Source organism: Crocodylus porosus, unplaced genomic scaffold, assembly GCF_001723895.1.
Source record: "Crocodylus porosus isolate Cpor-Errol unplaced genomic scaffold, CroPor_comp1, whole genome shotgun sequence".
In the NCBI taxonomy this organism is placed as follows: domain Eukaryota; kingdom Metazoa; phylum Chordata; order Crocodylia; family Crocodylidae; genus Crocodylus; species Crocodylus porosus.
The window spans coordinates 50,744,590-50,761,753 of NW_017728918.1; the positions used below are offsets into that span (position 1 = coordinate 50,744,590).

Below are 17,164 nucleotides of genomic sequence, written 5' to 3' on the forward strand. Positions count from 1 at the left end.
AACACCTTGCTGGGGTCATTTGACCCCAGTACTTCTTCCTGCCATGGCAGGGGGTCAGACTTGATGATCTGCTCAGGTCCCTTCCGACCCTACAAACTATGAAACTATGAAAGATTATGGATCTTCAAAATTATTACAGCAGTATACTTTCAAAAAAGTACTTTCTAGGATACATAAAGCTGATTCCAAATGTATTCTAGAATGACTATCAGCTTTTCTAGATTCTCTGTTGTATAAAAAGTTACATGCTTTGAGGATTATTTGCATCAAAAAGGAAAGTTTCTTTCCTGTTTTTAAATGAGACTCAAGAGAACTGTGTTATTTCCCTAATTTCATTTCCATGACAGGTTTCAAGGACATACTTTTCATTTCCACCACAAAGGTATAAAATTATTTAAATAATATTCAAATATCTGAAAAGTATTAGATATCTCACAAAAAGTAACAGATCTTTCACAGAAGCATGGATATTCCAGCACTGCGGCACTATTCATTTCAATGTGAGGTGCAAAACCTTAACTTTGCCTCTGCAAAGAGAAACAAAAAGTACATCACACAAATTTAAAGAAAAAAACCCAACCCATTTTAAAGGAAGAGGCTAAGATGCAAAATAGTACAGTTTGATAATAGCATCCCTGTATTGATGCAGGGGATTGGACCAGATAGGGTTGGAAGGGACCTCAAAGCCAATTATTCTATATAGAAAATCTCTCTTAATGAGCTACAAGGCATTTATATATATTGGTGTTATACAGTATATTATTATTACAGTGCTTAGGAGAGTTAGCCATAGACCAGGGCTAAACTGTGCTAAGCATCGCACACACACAGAACAAAAAGATTGCCCCAAGCCATAAAGCTTATAACCTAAATCTGAGACAGGGATCAACAGACAGATACTAGATTGTGTTCTTTGTACAGGAAAGAGGGAGACAGTACTGGTCAACATGAAAGAAAGTAGTCTTAGCATATTAGCAACCTAATCATTGCTACATTTTCTTGCAGATGTCACAACAAAGGAAAGTCATAAGGAAGGAATTTCAAGGTGATAATGATATCTGCTGATATTTAATAGGAACTCCTGCCAAGCACAAAAGGCAGCATGAGAGAAAGCAGAAAATGGTACCTCTGATACAAAGCAGCCCTGTACGGAAATACTCCAAGATAATTCTGCACAGATTATATTTTGAACTGAAAGCAATATATAGCTGTTTTCACAAGCATCACATCTGGACTAATTAATTCTGCTGAGAAAGGCTTATTAGTTTAACCAAACTACCATGCTAATGTGACTGGACTTCTATTTCCAGCAGTAGCATATACAGAGTTCCTTCAGGCATCTCTGCAGGATGGTGCCTTACCTTCTGACTCCATTATGAGAGACAGCGTGTCCAAAGCTAGTTCAAGGGATCTCTGCATGGCACTGCAATGTACCATGTTGTCATATCCAAAGATGTTTATTTCAAAATTTAGGCTGGTATCATAGGTGGATAAGAATCAAGAAGTGACTAAATGAGAGATAAGAGGTAGGTTGGGGCCAGACTGTGAAGGAAGACCAAAGTGAAAGCATTAATCTCCTATTGGTTGGAGCTGAAGGGGGATGCATAGGGAAGGCTGCCTGGAGATGAATGACAGAGTCAAAGGATAGTTGCTATATAAAGCTGATTAACTAGATAGATGAAATAGATACTTGTTTTGTCAAGAGAGAGATATACTTTTGAAATATGGGTTGTGCACTTGAACATTTTAAAAGAGTATTCAGATACTAATTTATTAGCAAGACTAAATCCAAGGTAGTAGATGGGATTTAATGGTTTTTGCACAATTCTACCAAATTGTATACTCTCAATGGGCTGACAACTATCCAAAGCTTTCATATTGTCCTTGGTAACCATTAGTTTAGCATCATTCATGAAATCATATATCCTTAAGCATTTATTTTAATGACTGTTTAGTACTTATGAAAATGCCCAAGTGGATGTGTAAAAGGGTTGGAGGGAAGAGATATTTTTCCCCCCAGAAAACTCATGGATTAGCTGAGAATAAAAAAATTGGTCCTTTCTCTATTTGGAATATTTTTTCTTGGTTTATATACTGTAGTTATGCTTGAACTTTAAAAACCTGTTCTCTGTTGGATTATGTCCCAGAATCATAAACCACAGGGGACATACCAAAATGGAATTGTTTTTTGTTGCCAGAGTACTAATTAAATTCTTAGAAACTGCCATTGTTTTCTTTTTTCCCCCTCCCTTTCTTTTTTACCACCCTGAAATGCATGTGGTACACTATATTAATACATTTTAATAATAAGATTGCACCAATAATACTGTGTAATTTATATTTACTTTGAATTTGTTTCATGGAAACACTTACCCATAATACTGTATGGGACAGTAAAATAAGAAAGCACTTGTTTATGTTGTATCCTCTTTATAAGCAAGCCCTGACATTTCAGTGAAGTATACCAAATCAAGTAGTGTTTAAGTTTCAACAGTGTAATGAAAATAGATTAAGTTAGTTTTATTCCATACATTTGGGCCATGTATTTTCTCTCCTGGCTTATGCTCAATCGCTTAAGTGCTCCGTCCAAATGGAATTCAGGCCAACCCAAGGGCAATTTTATGGTTTGCTAGATATAAACTTAACACTTTTCAGGACGGCTGCTTCACAGGCATAATTCTACTTCTGTTTCTTAGTGTGTTCTATTCTGCTAAATCTGCCCCATATCAGGCCCTGGGTCCAAGCCTGCACAAATTGATATGGGCAATTCTGTAACAGCCTGCAGTAACAGCAAGCAATGATGAGTGTAAAATGCCTTCTGTATTATATTCTATACAAATATAGTTCATCATAGACAGTTGCTTCTGACTTCAAAATAGCAACTTGAGGAAAAGAAAACAAATGATGAGCTAAAAAAGAGACAGGAAACAAATCAAGGTTTTCAGATCCAAAAGTATGGAAAGCATTTAGAAAATTTAAAAAAATACAAAAATCCTCTCTCTTTCTTCAGATAAATTAATCCAAATGATGGATTTCATTATTTTTATAACAAACCCATTCTAAATAATACATGCATTACATTAGCTTCTATATTACAGCTATATTCAGGAGTCTGTTTCTAGAAATTATATAAAATATTGCATTTCCAGTAAATTAGGAATGTTTCTTGCTAAGCATGGTTTATGAATGATAATTCTAAAGTCTCAATTCAGATAAAATAAATCTCTTATCCATATAAATATACACTTACTAATATCCCAAACATCTCTGCTGAGAGCTAGTATTATGGCCTGATTTAAATGCTTTAATAGTCAGTGGATGTCATTTCATTGGCTTCATAGGATTTGAGTTGAGATCATATATTTTATGTCCCAAAATAACTTAAAATACAGCCTGAAATATCACCTTCTTTTCTGTGCCATCCTGAAACAATTGGACTCAGTGGGGATGCTCAGATTGGAGGTCCCGTGTTATAAATGTAAAAAAGCTGCCAGCAGAGCAGTCTATGAATTTGCTCTTTTCCGGAATTTGCTTCTCTCCTTCTCTCTGTGGTCCATGCAAGTCAGATCTATTAATCTTTTGGACATACCGCAAAGCTAAATTTCCCCCTGCTGTTAGGATAAGATTGTTTTAAGGTATGGGAATTTCATCTTTGAGTTTGTGTGTATATAGGCTTACTAATTACTTATTGCAGAATGAACAGTGAAAGCTTTCTGAGTAAGAAACAGTCTTTGCATTAAAAGCATGTAGAGTGCTTAGCACAAAAGGTACCCAATTCCTAACTGAATGGGGATCAGCACTTTGGCACTGACCCAGAAAAGCACTTAAACATATGAATAAACCTGATGACTTCAATGGAATTACTCATGTGCTGCAAGTTACTGATGTGCTTAAAGTTACTTGTATCTTGCTGACTCAGAGCTAGAAAGCTCTGTAACTTAAGGGACTAAGTCATAAATTAATGATCTAATAATATAAGTATTGTAGTCAGTGTGTATTATAAATAGTGTGTGCTACTACCTTTCATGTTTTTTTATTGATATTTATTGGTAGCAAAGCATCACACCAATTTAAAAGTAATGCAGTTTTAAATACACTAAAACATGAGCAGTGGCACAGGAAAGGATGGTAAACATTATTACTGAGATGGATAAGGGCCTTGTTACACCTTATACTGTAAGACAAACCAATGTTAATTAACTTAGTGTGGTTTGGCTTAGTGGAGGAGTTACACCTTAAGATGAAAAACAATCTCTGATGAGATTGTGACTATCCCTCACCTGCAGAGCTGTAACTTGCCACACTAGAGGCTTGGTGAGCAGGGGAAAGACTAGGAGCCTAAAAGTTAAATGTTTCTTAGTGTAAACCAAATCAATGTTAACAGCCACAACTTCTTCACATTTTGTATGTTCCTTTTTTAGTCTGTTCTACGTATTAGCTTTGGCTACAATGCCAATAAATACACCAGGGACAAGGCTGGCTCACTGTTCCTGCCAGGCAAAGACAGTGCTGCAGTCCTGGAGCACGTAGTGGTTTCTAGGGCTGTGCGAAGCTTCAGTCCCTGATTTGATTCAGCGGAGATTTGGCCTGATTCAGTGGCTGAATCTCCAAATCCAAATCAAATCAGAGGACCCTTTAATCTCTCCAAATTGAATCAGAACTCTCCAAATCAGTTCGGAGAGATTCAGAACGATTCAGCTATTTGGACATGGGCACAGCTTTAAATGTTTTTTCTACATACCTCTAGGTAGCAGGAAGCTCATGAATGCTGCAATGCTGGGGTGCATGGAGTGTCCCACAGAAGTGTGGGGGGGCTTCCCAGCATGGTCCCCAGCCAACTTGGAAGTGGACTGTAGGTACTTCTGGTCCACTTCCAGGTTCACCACTGAGTATGTGGAGGCCCCCCCCTCCCCACTTCTGTGGGACGCTTCATCTACCCCAGCACTGCAGCGTTCACAACCTGCACTGGTACCTCGAAGCATGTAGAAAAAACATTTAAAACTGTGTCTCTGTCTGAATCACTGATTCTCTGGATCAGCATCAAATCTTCAAATTCAGGTTCAGTCGAATCCAGTCAGGAACAGTGATCTGAATCAACAAATCGAATCACTGTTCCTGATTTGGGCCAAATCCAAATCCAAACTGAATAGAACCCACACCCCTAGTAGCCTCCTGTCACCACCCAGACCACCTTATTGCTTGATCCTCAGAGCTTAGTCAGTGCCAGGGTGGAGGCAGTGCAGGGGGAGTGAGTTGCAGAGAAAAAATAGGATCAGGCCCTTTGAAGATAAGGTGGTCTCCAGCCAACTCACAGCCCAGCCAGAGGCAGCATGAGGAATGGCAGGGGGGGAAGTAGTGAGCTCTGGGGGGGCCTGATGCTTTTTTCTCCAGAACTCACTACCTCCCTCCCTACCTCATGCAACTGATGGCAGGAGCAGCAAGCCAGTCTGGGTGGTAGGAGGAGGCACCACAGTCACCGGGCACTCCAAGGCTCCCATTTGTTTGACATCCCTGGGGGGCAAGGCACCAAGTCCAACTCCACTGCACTCTGGTGTCCATGCTGGCCACTGCATTCTAGTATGCTGGACTTCAACTTGGGCAGAATAGCTGTGGGAAGTGGCCATACCTTAATGAAACAGGAGCAAAATTACGTGGATTAAAGATAATCCTGCTCTGGAGTGGCATAACTTTAAAGTGAATAAAAAATGCTTTAAACCACTTAAAAGGTGATAATGTGCAGCCAATCCAGTGGTTAGGAGCTCCAGAAGCCACCTAATATTACTGTGCTATAAGACCCTTAGAGGAAAACTAGAGGAAGGAGGGGTTATCTCATGACACCAGGAAGGTTGATCAACTGGGGGAAGAAAAGAATTGTTCTGTATCTGTAGTGACGATTGGTTTGGCCAATGGCTCTGTGTTGTCACCAGATGATTGGATCACTTTTCTGCTCTCAGCTCTTCTCCGTATTATCCTAGAAGTATCTGCCATAGAATAGTACTTTGCACAATACAAAAGGTGCAGAATCTCCATGTACACCTGAGCTCTGTATTCCCTAATCCTAGATACATTGAAGCAAATGCATTCATGATGTTCGGGGAGTTTTGCACACACCTACAGGAGGAAGATTTATCCTAGATGCTGCCCATTAGCCATTTCTCATTTTGATTCATCACCAAAGATACTTACACTTGAGGTAGAAAAGAAAGAAGAATAAATTAGAAAACAGAGAATCTAAGTAATTCTGTTGGCATTCAGTCAAAACTCTTGTTTCAAATTGAGAAATAATTCTTTTTTAATGAATGAATTCTTTTAATTGCACATGTGATTAAAATAATGATGAACTTGACTAGCATAGAACTGAACATCCAGATGTTTACAGGAAAGGTGAATATTTCTATATGAATACTTGCCTTTGAATCCTGTCACACATTGACATGAAAAGTGGCCAATTAAATCTATACAGGATGCCCCATTTTTGCAGGGTGAACACGAACATTCATTAATCTCCACTTCACAGAAGGATCCTTCATATCCAAGCATGCATTGACAGGTATAATTATGCAAGTGGTCCTGACAGAAGCCATGCTCTGAGCACTGGTTTCCAATGCAGTGGTCTATATCATCCTCACAAAATATGCCAGTGTAACCCAGAGGACATATGCACCTAAAATGAATTAAAAAAATAATTAACAAAGTTAGTCACATTTTTTTTCCAGGCATCACCCCTAGAGCTAGGTGTATAATTTATTTCACTGTCATTAAGTGCATATCTCTTATAACTATGGTTTACTCAAAAGCAAATGCTGCTTTCCTGAAATCTTTTTATGATTTAAAAGTATTTCTTGAATAATTTGACTTCAGTAGATTGTATGCAATAGGTAATTGGAAATATGACAAAATCACAGCCATTTAAATTGGAGTCATAGCTACATTTCTGTAACTTTTATAATCAGTTTATAGTAAGACTATTCACAGTTACAGAACTGAAAATTAATTTCCTATGAAAAAATAATTCCATATTTACTTAAATTCTACTGTTTTGGAAATTTTTCCTTGATTACTAGACCATGAAAAACAGAAATAACATAGAATCAGAGCAAATTCACTTGAATTCAAATCAGTTTTGGCAGAATATTTTAAATATTAGTTCTACAGCTTTGGTCATAAGATCAATCCAGTAGTTCCTTTCCTTGTGCCCAATATTGTTTAGCTATTCATATTATATTATTGAAATATATTTTTAAACACATTTACAAATATAGGTCCTCAGAACTAGCAGTACAGCGATCCACTGAACCATGCATACTCTCCTGCCCATCCAGCAAAGAGTGCAAGACTGTTGTCACAAACCACATTTACATTTTGGAAGTTCTCATAGATTCATAGATGTTAGAGGCTGGAAGGGACCTCATAAGATCATAAGGTTCAGCCCCCCTGCACTTGGGCAGGAAAGACTACTGGGGTCAGATGATCCCAGCAAGGTATACAACCAGTCATTTTTTGAAGATCACCTGTGGAAGGAACACTTGAATCATAACGAAATTTTTCTTTATGTCCAAACTGAAGTGTTCTTCTATCAGGTTTTGTCCATTGTTCCTCGTCTTCCCCCAGGGTGCCTTGGTGAACAGATGCTCCCCCAGGCCCTGATGTACACCCCTTGTATAGGCTGCCACCAAGTCCCCTCTCAGTTTTCTCTTCTCCTGGCTGAACAGGCCCATGTATTTCAGCCTCTCCTCATATGGCCCGCCCTTCAGACCTCTAATCATATGTGTGACCCTCCTTTGGACTCTCTCAAGCTTTTCCACTTCCTTCCTGAAGTGCAGCACCCAGAACTGGATGCAATACTTCAGCTGTGGTCTCACCAAAGCCAAGTACAGAGGGAGGATAACATCCTTAACCTTGCTTGAGATGCATCAGTTCTCATTATTCACCTATGGCTTTGCATTGATGGCTTATGTTCATTCTGTAGTCTATCATGATCCCCAGGTCTCTTTCAGTTGTGGAATTGGAAAATGTAGCACCACAAGCCCGTAAGTGCATTGCAAATTATTTTTCCTCGGAGCACTTTATATTCCTCCATGTTAAACATCATCAGGTTTTGATCTGTCCACCTTGCAAGCCTGACCAGGTCAGCCTGTATCCCCAGCCTGTCCTCCAGCGTGACCACACTCCTCCATAATTTGGTGTCATCCAAGAACTTTGCCAGTATGCTTTTAACACCCAAATCCAAATCCAAATCATTTATGAATATGAATATCATTTATGAAAACCACTGGTCCAAGTACTGAACGCTGAGGGATGCTACTAGTCACCTTACGCTATGTTGACTCAGTTCTGTATATTAATACTCTCTTAGTCCTACCTCAGAGCCAGTTTCCTAGCCACCAGACCATAAAGTTTTCAAGCAACAATTTCCCAGTTTTACCATGGAGACATAATTAGTGACTAAGTCAAAGGCGTTTTGAAATTCAATTATAAATCATCACAATCACCTCCCTTATCCAGGTGGTGAGTTACCTGATTGAAGAAGGAAATGAGGTTGATCAGGCATGACCTGCCTGGAATGCAGCCATATTGGCTGCCTTCAGAATACTGCCTTCAGTTAGCCTATCACTAATGGATACTTTGATAATTTTTTCCAGGATTTTTCCAGGGTTTGAGGTCAAACTGATTGGCCTATAATTCCCTGTGTCCTCCTTTCTTCCTTTCTTGAAGATCGGCACTACATTGGCCCTCTTCCAGTCTTCTGGGACCTCTCCTGAGCACCATGAGTTCACAAATAGCTTTGCCATTCATTGTGCAATGACATTGACCAATTCTTTCAGCACTCTATGGCGTAGTTCAACTGGTCCTGCTGATCTGTAGATATCCAGCCTCTCTAGATGTTCTCCCACAAGATCTTCGCCAACTATGAGTAGGTGATCATACCCACCTTGATCTTGTATCCTGTCAAGCAGGCTAACCCTTGATCTGGTGGAATACCAATGCACAGTAATCATTTAGGAGTTCAGTTTTTTCCTGAGTGTCAGTTATCAGCTGTCACATTTCATTCAGCAGAAATCCTACGTTTCCTTATGTATCATGAATGCATTCTTGAAACATCATGAATGTTTCTCAATGTATCATACATGTTTTCTTGTGCTTACTGTACCGACATGGCTTGTGTGATCACATTGCAAAGCCCATGTTACACTGTATTTATTGATGTGACTCTTATTACTATACAGATTGTGTGTATCTTTATAGGTTTGAATAGAGCTTAGTCAAGGAAAGTAAGTAGATGGAACTGCTAGATCTCTCTGGCTATTGTGACTCCAGGGAAAGAAGAACTGCCACTCCAAGACAGACAGATGGCGTAGGCCCAAGGCAGGCACTGTTTGCCTGTAATAGGGAAATCAATTGTTCCATAGCAAAGGCATATGAGAGAAATAGCCCATTAGCCAGCAGAGCTCCAGGTGTCTCAGGGAAATGAGGATTTCTGGAGGATTCTGTTGACCCATGATCAATTAACATGCTGATGAGGATGGAGCAGGGCTGGCCTTGAAGGCTTTTTAAAGTTTAGGTAGGATATAATTGAGGCTTATGGGGTTCCATGACAATAATTAAGGCTGACAGAATCAGCTGAAAAGCTGAATTCTGGGGTACTGGAAGGACTATCAGGAGGGCTGGGGTGTATCCAGATGAAAGAGTAAGAATTTGTACTTGTTTTGTTTTTTCTGTCTCCAGGCTTATGTTTTGCTTGTATAGTTCTTTTACTCTATATAATAATTAATTTTGTGTTTTCTCTCCTTAATGCTTGCCTATGAAAAGAGTGATTGCTGGAAACATGAACATTGCCAGGCTAACCCTTTCTATGGAAAAAGGAACCTAAAATTACTGTCACAACTCAAAGGGGTGCGACACTGGCAAAGAGTCCTCTACTTCAGTGGAACGGAGACTTGTTAGGGATAAGTCTTGATCTGTTCCTTGGGGCAAGTGCCAGATCAGGTGGCAGAAACTAGAGGCCCTGGAGGTCTCCCATGGAAAGATTTGTCACAGCTGCTTAACATAAAACAAATAAATAACATAAGTGAAAAAAAAACAAACAGAATTGTATCATATGGTTTTATTTCTGAATCCGATAAAGACTTGTGTAACTATGGGTCAGTCAGTTCTCCTCCTTGTGCTTCTGCTTCCCCTCATACCAAATTTGAGCCTGTCTTTTGTGCTTTAACCAATAGGCAATAGAAATATGTTTAGTCTTGCTTGCTTGCTTTCTGCTTCCATCACTATTTCTTTCAAGTATTTCCTGAGATTCTCTTACAATATCGTGGCTAGGGCAGTCTCCTGGGAAGTTGGAAATGTATTTTGAATCTCCAAAAGCTGTGGAGGATTTGGAACCAATGTCTATTTTCAAGTGCTGTAACCTCTGAGGCCAAATTCCACCCAAATCTAATTTAGTACTGTTGAATTTTTATCTAAATCTCTTGCCCTTGATAAAATCCCTTGTTGTTAAACCTATACCCATTCCCTAGTAAAACTAACACATAGTGGAAGGTTTACTGAAAAAACTAGATACTAATCTGCATTTTGCTAGGCAATACATAGATGTTACCTAGAAGTAAAGGTTACATTCTGAGGAAATTTTGATTACATCAATCTTTTCTGAAAAGATGTAACTCTTTTCCATTTGGCAGACATTGGTTTTTTTGTTTTGCTTTTTTCTAACAGAACTGATTTTTCTATGTAGTTGAAGCACATTTCTTTCTTTGTGATGTCTGCAATTTTTATGTCAACAGAGATGTGGGTATAATGCTTAAACTTCAAGCATTTTTATATCTCCGCTGAAACCTGAGGCAACTTATGAGTTAGTGGCAAAAGTCCCTATATATGGTCTTGGGAATAGAAACATAGTAAGTGATATACACTGTAAGAACAGATAATATGAAGGTCATTTCTGTACATTTTCTTGTAATGTAGCTTGTAGACTAAAACAGTTATAGCTGGACGGATCTACATGGCACATTTACTACAGTTGCCTAATCAGCTCTACAGTAGAGTCTCATAGTCTACACATGTGGTCTAACTAAGTTACAAGTACTACCCTGTAGTGGTGTCCTTTAGTGCACCATAGCTCATATGTAGACTCTGACAGGACTGGCTAGGACACGAGGGTGATTTGATGCAGGAGCTACCTGCCAGCTAGCTGTTCACTGGAGCATGCTTGTGCCCCAGCCAGGCTTTCTGTGGCACATTGAGCTGGGTTGGAGCATCCCTAGAGTGGCAGGCTGACTGACTAGGTCCCCTGCCAACTGGGGTTTCTCCAACCTGGCTCAACGTGCTGCAGTCCTGGGCACACATATAAACACAACGCCTGGAAGCAATAAACTCTGGTGTGATATGCACCAGAGTTTATTCAGGTGTCTTGATATCATGTGCATCTGTGCCCACTGAATATAGTAATAATACTCTTTATTTTCTGTTCAGTTTGGCCCTAATTCTGCTTAATATTGGACACTGAGACACAGGATTTAAAGGAAAAAGAACTACAGAGAGCTCACTTTGAAAATGCATGAAGCAAATTTCAGACAGACTGAGGGGTAGTGGCATGACTAGCAGAATCCAAACTAAACAAATATGCAAATAACCTCATTACATAAAGAGGATAGCACGGTCTTGCAAAGCCAATAAATATCTCCAGTGCTTCTCAACTTGTGCAGAATGAGTCCAGGAGGAAGATTCTCTCCCGCCTCCCCCTCCTTCTGTACTAAGTTAGTTTTACTTGAATTTTGATCAGGAAGGGCAAGGATTTGTGCACTTAACTGACTCATTGCAAGACGCTGCACATTGCTAATCATTTTCTTAAGGAAATCTGGGACACTGCCTTCCCTCCATCTTCCCACGTCAGCAGTACTGCTACAGGCAAGCAGGGTTGTGGGGTGTAGTCCAGTGGTGAGCAGCGTAATGCATGCCTGGCCCGGCTCTTCCTGTACAGTGGTTGGAAGCGGGGAGCAGACTGGCTGGGCACTGCTGCAGTGCGCCTGCCTTAGTCCTGCACAACACCAGCAGTGCCTGTTCACTCAACTGCCTTGAGCACTCTGCCACTCCACCTCCCGGCTGGACTATGCCCAAAACATCTGCCTCTGCTTGCAGGACTTTTTACCAATCAGCCAGGAGTGACTTCTGAAATCTGGGACTGTCCTGGCCAAATCAGGATGCATGGTCACTCTATAGATATAAGGCAATACATCTGCATCCCTAAACACCTCTATGATACATACAACATCAAAAGTAAGTCCAACTATAATAACCCAAGACTGACTGTATGTTTACTGAGGTCACAAAGGAAATCCCAGCTATATGTTCTGACTAGTACTTATACTGCAGTTATTCCACATGTCTACATAGCTGATTATTTTTCAGGTTCAGGAACACTTAGGCCACGTGTAGACTAAATGAGAGGGATGCATGCATGACACTTTAATGTAGGCTAAATGGTTTTGCACTGCTTTCATGGTATTGGTGTTTGCATGCCTTGGCAGCATATTATGTATTAATTCCAGCTGCTGCAGGAAATTCGGCAGCATAACGCACCTTAAATTACTTGGAGTGCAGCAAACCAGAACTCCTTTGAGGAGTTTTAGTTTGCTGCCTGTACAGCTGCGGAGCAAAACACCAGGCTCCATGAAGCTCGATGGCTCTGTAGGCAGCCCTGCAGGCAGCCTGACAGCAGCCAAGGAAAGCAGGCTCTGCCCAAGAAAAGTGGTGAGCCTCATCTGCCCCCCACTCCCCGGAGCCTGCCTGCCTGGTACTTCCCTCTACGGCTGTGGTGCCCCCCACGACTGCCCAAGCTGGGTGCCTGTGGGCAGGTGCTGCCTGTGGGGGGAGGCCCAGCACACGTTGCAACCCAGGGACTGCTCTGCCCACCAGCAGCTCACCCTCCCCTCCCTGCCAGATAGGCAGGTAAGTCTGTGGACTGTGTGCATGACACGAGGGTTTAATCAAGCCTAAATTGAAGTGGTGTTTTTAAAAACCCATCACTTCAGTTTTAGGGCCCCCATTTTGTCTACACGCACCCTTAGTCTGTTGTATACATGAAGCTATTGAATCAACTTTTGAAAACATGAGTCATACTATTAAGAAATAGAGTAGACCATCAATTCAAGGAATTAATGCAAGATGCCAAATTGTATTAAGGATGAATATTATCAAAAAACTATCTTTTCTGCCCCTAGTAAAGGAGACAAGGAAAAAGGGTTTATTTAGTACAATAAGCAGTTTTGTTTCACTAATATCTCTTTTGATCTTCTAATTTTCAGAAGTATCAGAATTGCTATTAAAAAAAAGAAGAGAAAAATAAAGGAGAATCTGTTGGTTTCATTTTCATTACAACAGCAATGCTGTTATTAGTATTGCTCAAATGTCAAGCGTTTCAACAAGTAAAGAAAAAAATAGTGCTGGAGCAAACATTTTATACACTTTGTTCTTCCTAGAGTTATCATAATAATTGGATGTCTTTCAATTTATTACAGCATATCTACTATACCAGATAATTCCATTTCTCTTTTCTAGATGCATCAGACACTTCATGCAACAGAAATTAATATTGTGCAGGCAATGTGGCTGTGGGGGAGGGATGGCACTGGTTCTTTAGCCTTGCCACTTCAGTGTGAAAAGTTTGCATAGACAAGCTATTAAATACACACCACTGCTCTCTCAAATATACAGTAGCTTCTAATTATTTGCTGTGTAAAACATGATTAGAAAATACCATTAGAAACAGGCTTATGCCACATGTACCAGGACAGCCAAGATATGCAGCTATCCATGTCCACAACTGTAATTAATATCCACAAGGTATAATACAGAAACTAATGGTATTTAAACAGTCTTTATGTTTGCCACAAATGCTGATTTAACAGAGTAAAAAGTTTTTCTAACCCTCTTAATATAAAAGTACATTCCTTTAATTAAGTGCTGATTCACCTTTAGTTAATGGGCTATTTAATAATAAACTGTGAAACACTGATCAATGATACATACATGTTTTAATATATAGTTGATCTCTGATTACATATTGTTACTGAACACAGTTTCAGTAAGTTGCTTATAAACACAGGGTGTTATTTTATTCCCTTCTTGCTCATTTAAGACTGGAAACAGACTTAAATCTTTGGAGCAGGATCAGCTGTGCAGCAACTCATCATGGCACAGCTGATCCACTTCAATGACATCTTCAGACATTGCTGGGGCTGCTGTCCTGCATGATTGGGCTCCTGCTGCTCCTGGGGCTTCAGAGGCTCAGTCCTGCAAGAAAAGGAAACTCCTGCTTGTAGATGTGCATTTAATGTTAAGGCAATGCACCTGAGGCAGTTGTCTCATAGGATCAGGCCCCTGAAATCCTGGGAGCTCCTGCCTGAGGAAGCTGGAGGGAGTGACCCACACTTTCCCACCATAAGTGTACAGATATCAGGCATTAAAAGGCAGCATAGATTAGGACTAGGATCATCTCCATGACAAAATTTGTGGTGTGACAAAAGGTTAAGGTGTCTGTTCACTCACAAAAAAAAAAAAGAAGGCAAAGCTGAAGTCTGTTTACAGACTAAGCTTCCAGACTTGACTTTCTATACAGCATTTTCAGTACTTGGGAAGCTAGAAGAATTCCATGTCTGGATGCATAGCATTGCCTGCATGGACACCTACACACATGTGTAGATTGGACATGTACAATGTCAATAAAACATAAATGACTTCCCATATTTTATCCCAGTAGCTGAGAGCCTAGAGTGCTCACCTGAGAAGCCAGAGGACCTGGTTTTTAGGCTCTCCTCATACAAAGGGGGTCTGAATTTCTTACCTCTCAGCACAGCACTTTGACCATCTTGCTAAGGTCTGCATTAAGCAGCAACTTCTCTGATGCTCCTTTTGAAACCAAGTCATTAATATCACCATTGGAAAAAATGGATAGGAGTCAGTAAAGGGGGAAAACTTTTGGGAGCTAGCCCTTGTGGTACCTCACCCCAGACCAGTAGCCAGCAAGACAAATAGTTTATCAAGCTGCACACTCTGACCCTACATATCATGATCCGTCCACAGCAAGCTTCAAAAAGAGTGCCAGAGAAGGTCTCATCATGGCTGACCTGTGATGTAGTGGGGTGATGAAAGTGCTATGCTGGGAAATTAGAAACTTGGGTTTAAACCCTGCCTGGGTAGGGGCTTGGGGAGCAATAACCTGAGCCCTACGGTTTCCCAGCTTACTCCCCCCAGCTACTTAACTATTAGGAGGCAAAGAGTAGAAAGTATCTCCTTGCTGACTTCTTCTCTGGGTTTTCATTAACTACATTTTAGCATCTAGAGAGACTACCGCATATCAACAAAAGAGGTACATACATTCCTGCCTATATATGTGGCCATCATGAAGTCTACTGCATATTCATAGTCTGCATGTATATTTATGTATATACACACACACACAAGTTGCATGTGCAAGAATATAATTCCTACCTGAGGCTTAGGTGACATTTCTGGAACTTAGACAAGAAGTGGCATGCAGGTAACTATATCTAGACACTCAAATGACTGATGACTAGGAATATAGTAGAGTTACCCACAGTATATAACCACCAATATCATCAAATGTTGACAGGAATACTATATGATATGGATACTTACTTGCAATGTTTGTGTAATACTTACTATTTATCACAGGGTAACAGGGGGTTGGACTCTATGATCTAATAGGTCCCTTCTGACCCTAGAAATATATGAAATCTATGAAAACAGGAAATTACAGTAGCAAGGGACCTTACAGAGGTCACCTATTCCAGCCCCCTGCCAAAGAGGGCTCATTCCTACTGAATCACCAGCCAATTAGCCATCTAACGTGCTCTTGAGAATCTCCAGAATGGGGAGTCCACAACTCTTTAGGTAGTTTAACCACCCTCATAGTTGGAAAGTTCTTCCTTATATGCAACCTAATTTTCCTAATCTGAGGCAATTGTTTCTAGTTCTGTCCCCTACAGACAAAGAGAAAAGCCTATCTCCATTTTCTATGTAATCATTCTTCAGCTATTTTGAAGACCATTATCGTATTTCCTATGTTCCTGGACAGTCCAGTACCTAGAGGTTTTCAGCAAGGTTCAATGAAGCTGCATATGGAGGTGGAAAGGGAAGGATGAAGGATCAGAAAGAAGGACTGATTGCAAGATTGCTTTAATACAGGACGCATCTCTGCAGGAAAGTAAGTTATATACTCTTATTTCTATTAGCTAGTGGTCGTCAGAGGCTTTGGGTAACATGTATAAATAAAGTTGGCCCGGTTACTGCAAATCAAACAATACTCTCTGGAATCTTATCCCTCAGCTTCAATGTAACAGCCTTACACTATAAGCTATTCCCCTGCTCAGTCATGGATCACATTCTGAACACCTTTACTCCCTGTAGAATCCCACAAATATAAATCAGACTATTGGGATGATTAATCAGAAATACTTCATGACTGTCAGTCTGCTTCTAACTTTTAAAATTGATTCTTTTGGCCCTTCTTGGTTTGGTCATAAGTATATGTATACATATACATATACATATAAGTATACATTAAATTAGCATTCAAATGTCTGTTCTAATATCTCAGCAATAACATTCTGATAGTACCTTCTTTTTATTCAATGCTTTGTCACTTCAACCATATCTAATCTTTATTCTAATGAAAAGTTTGTTGTATCCAACTGGCTAATTATAATCTTACCATCTGTCAGAATAACTGTCTTTTGTTTTTTCCAGTAACATTTCTTTAGGCAAATTCCTGATGGCCTTATAAAATCTATCATATTAAGTATGGTAGTGACAGTCAGTCCTTTTCTATATGAAGGACAAAACTGTATTATAAAATTTTTTTAGTATATTTATATTTAATTTATATTCATTATAACACAACAGAACTAGGTGAAGGAACTTTGAAACAACTGCAATAAGTCAAGGCTTTTAGCTATGAAACTGAAATATATTTTTCTAGCAAAAGGGGTGGGGGGTAGAGGAGATGTAGTCATTCAGGTCACTTCCTTGAAACTAGAATAATCTGAAGCATGTCAGGCATTAAATAACTGTTTTCAAAGTTTCACAAAGCTGTGTGACAACACCATTATCAGAAAGCTAAGTTTTAACTAAACCAGGTTCTTTTAAAATC

The 17,164-nt window shown here is 39.8% G+C and overlaps 1 long non-coding RNA gene across 1 annotated transcript in view; it reads left to right on the forward strand.

The window, feature by feature from the left end:
• The window catches only part of LOC109311770, a 15,392-nt gene extending 2,658 nt beyond the window's left edge, over positions 1-12,734 (forward strand). The window contains exons 2-3 of the long non-coding RNA XR_002101608.1: positions 2,475-2,484; positions 12,723-12,734. This is a non-coding gene — a long non-coding RNA (uncharacterized LOC109311770). The remainder of the gene's footprint in view (positions 1-2,474; positions 2,485-12,722) is intronic.
• Positions 12,735-17,164: the final 4,430 nt, after the last annotated feature.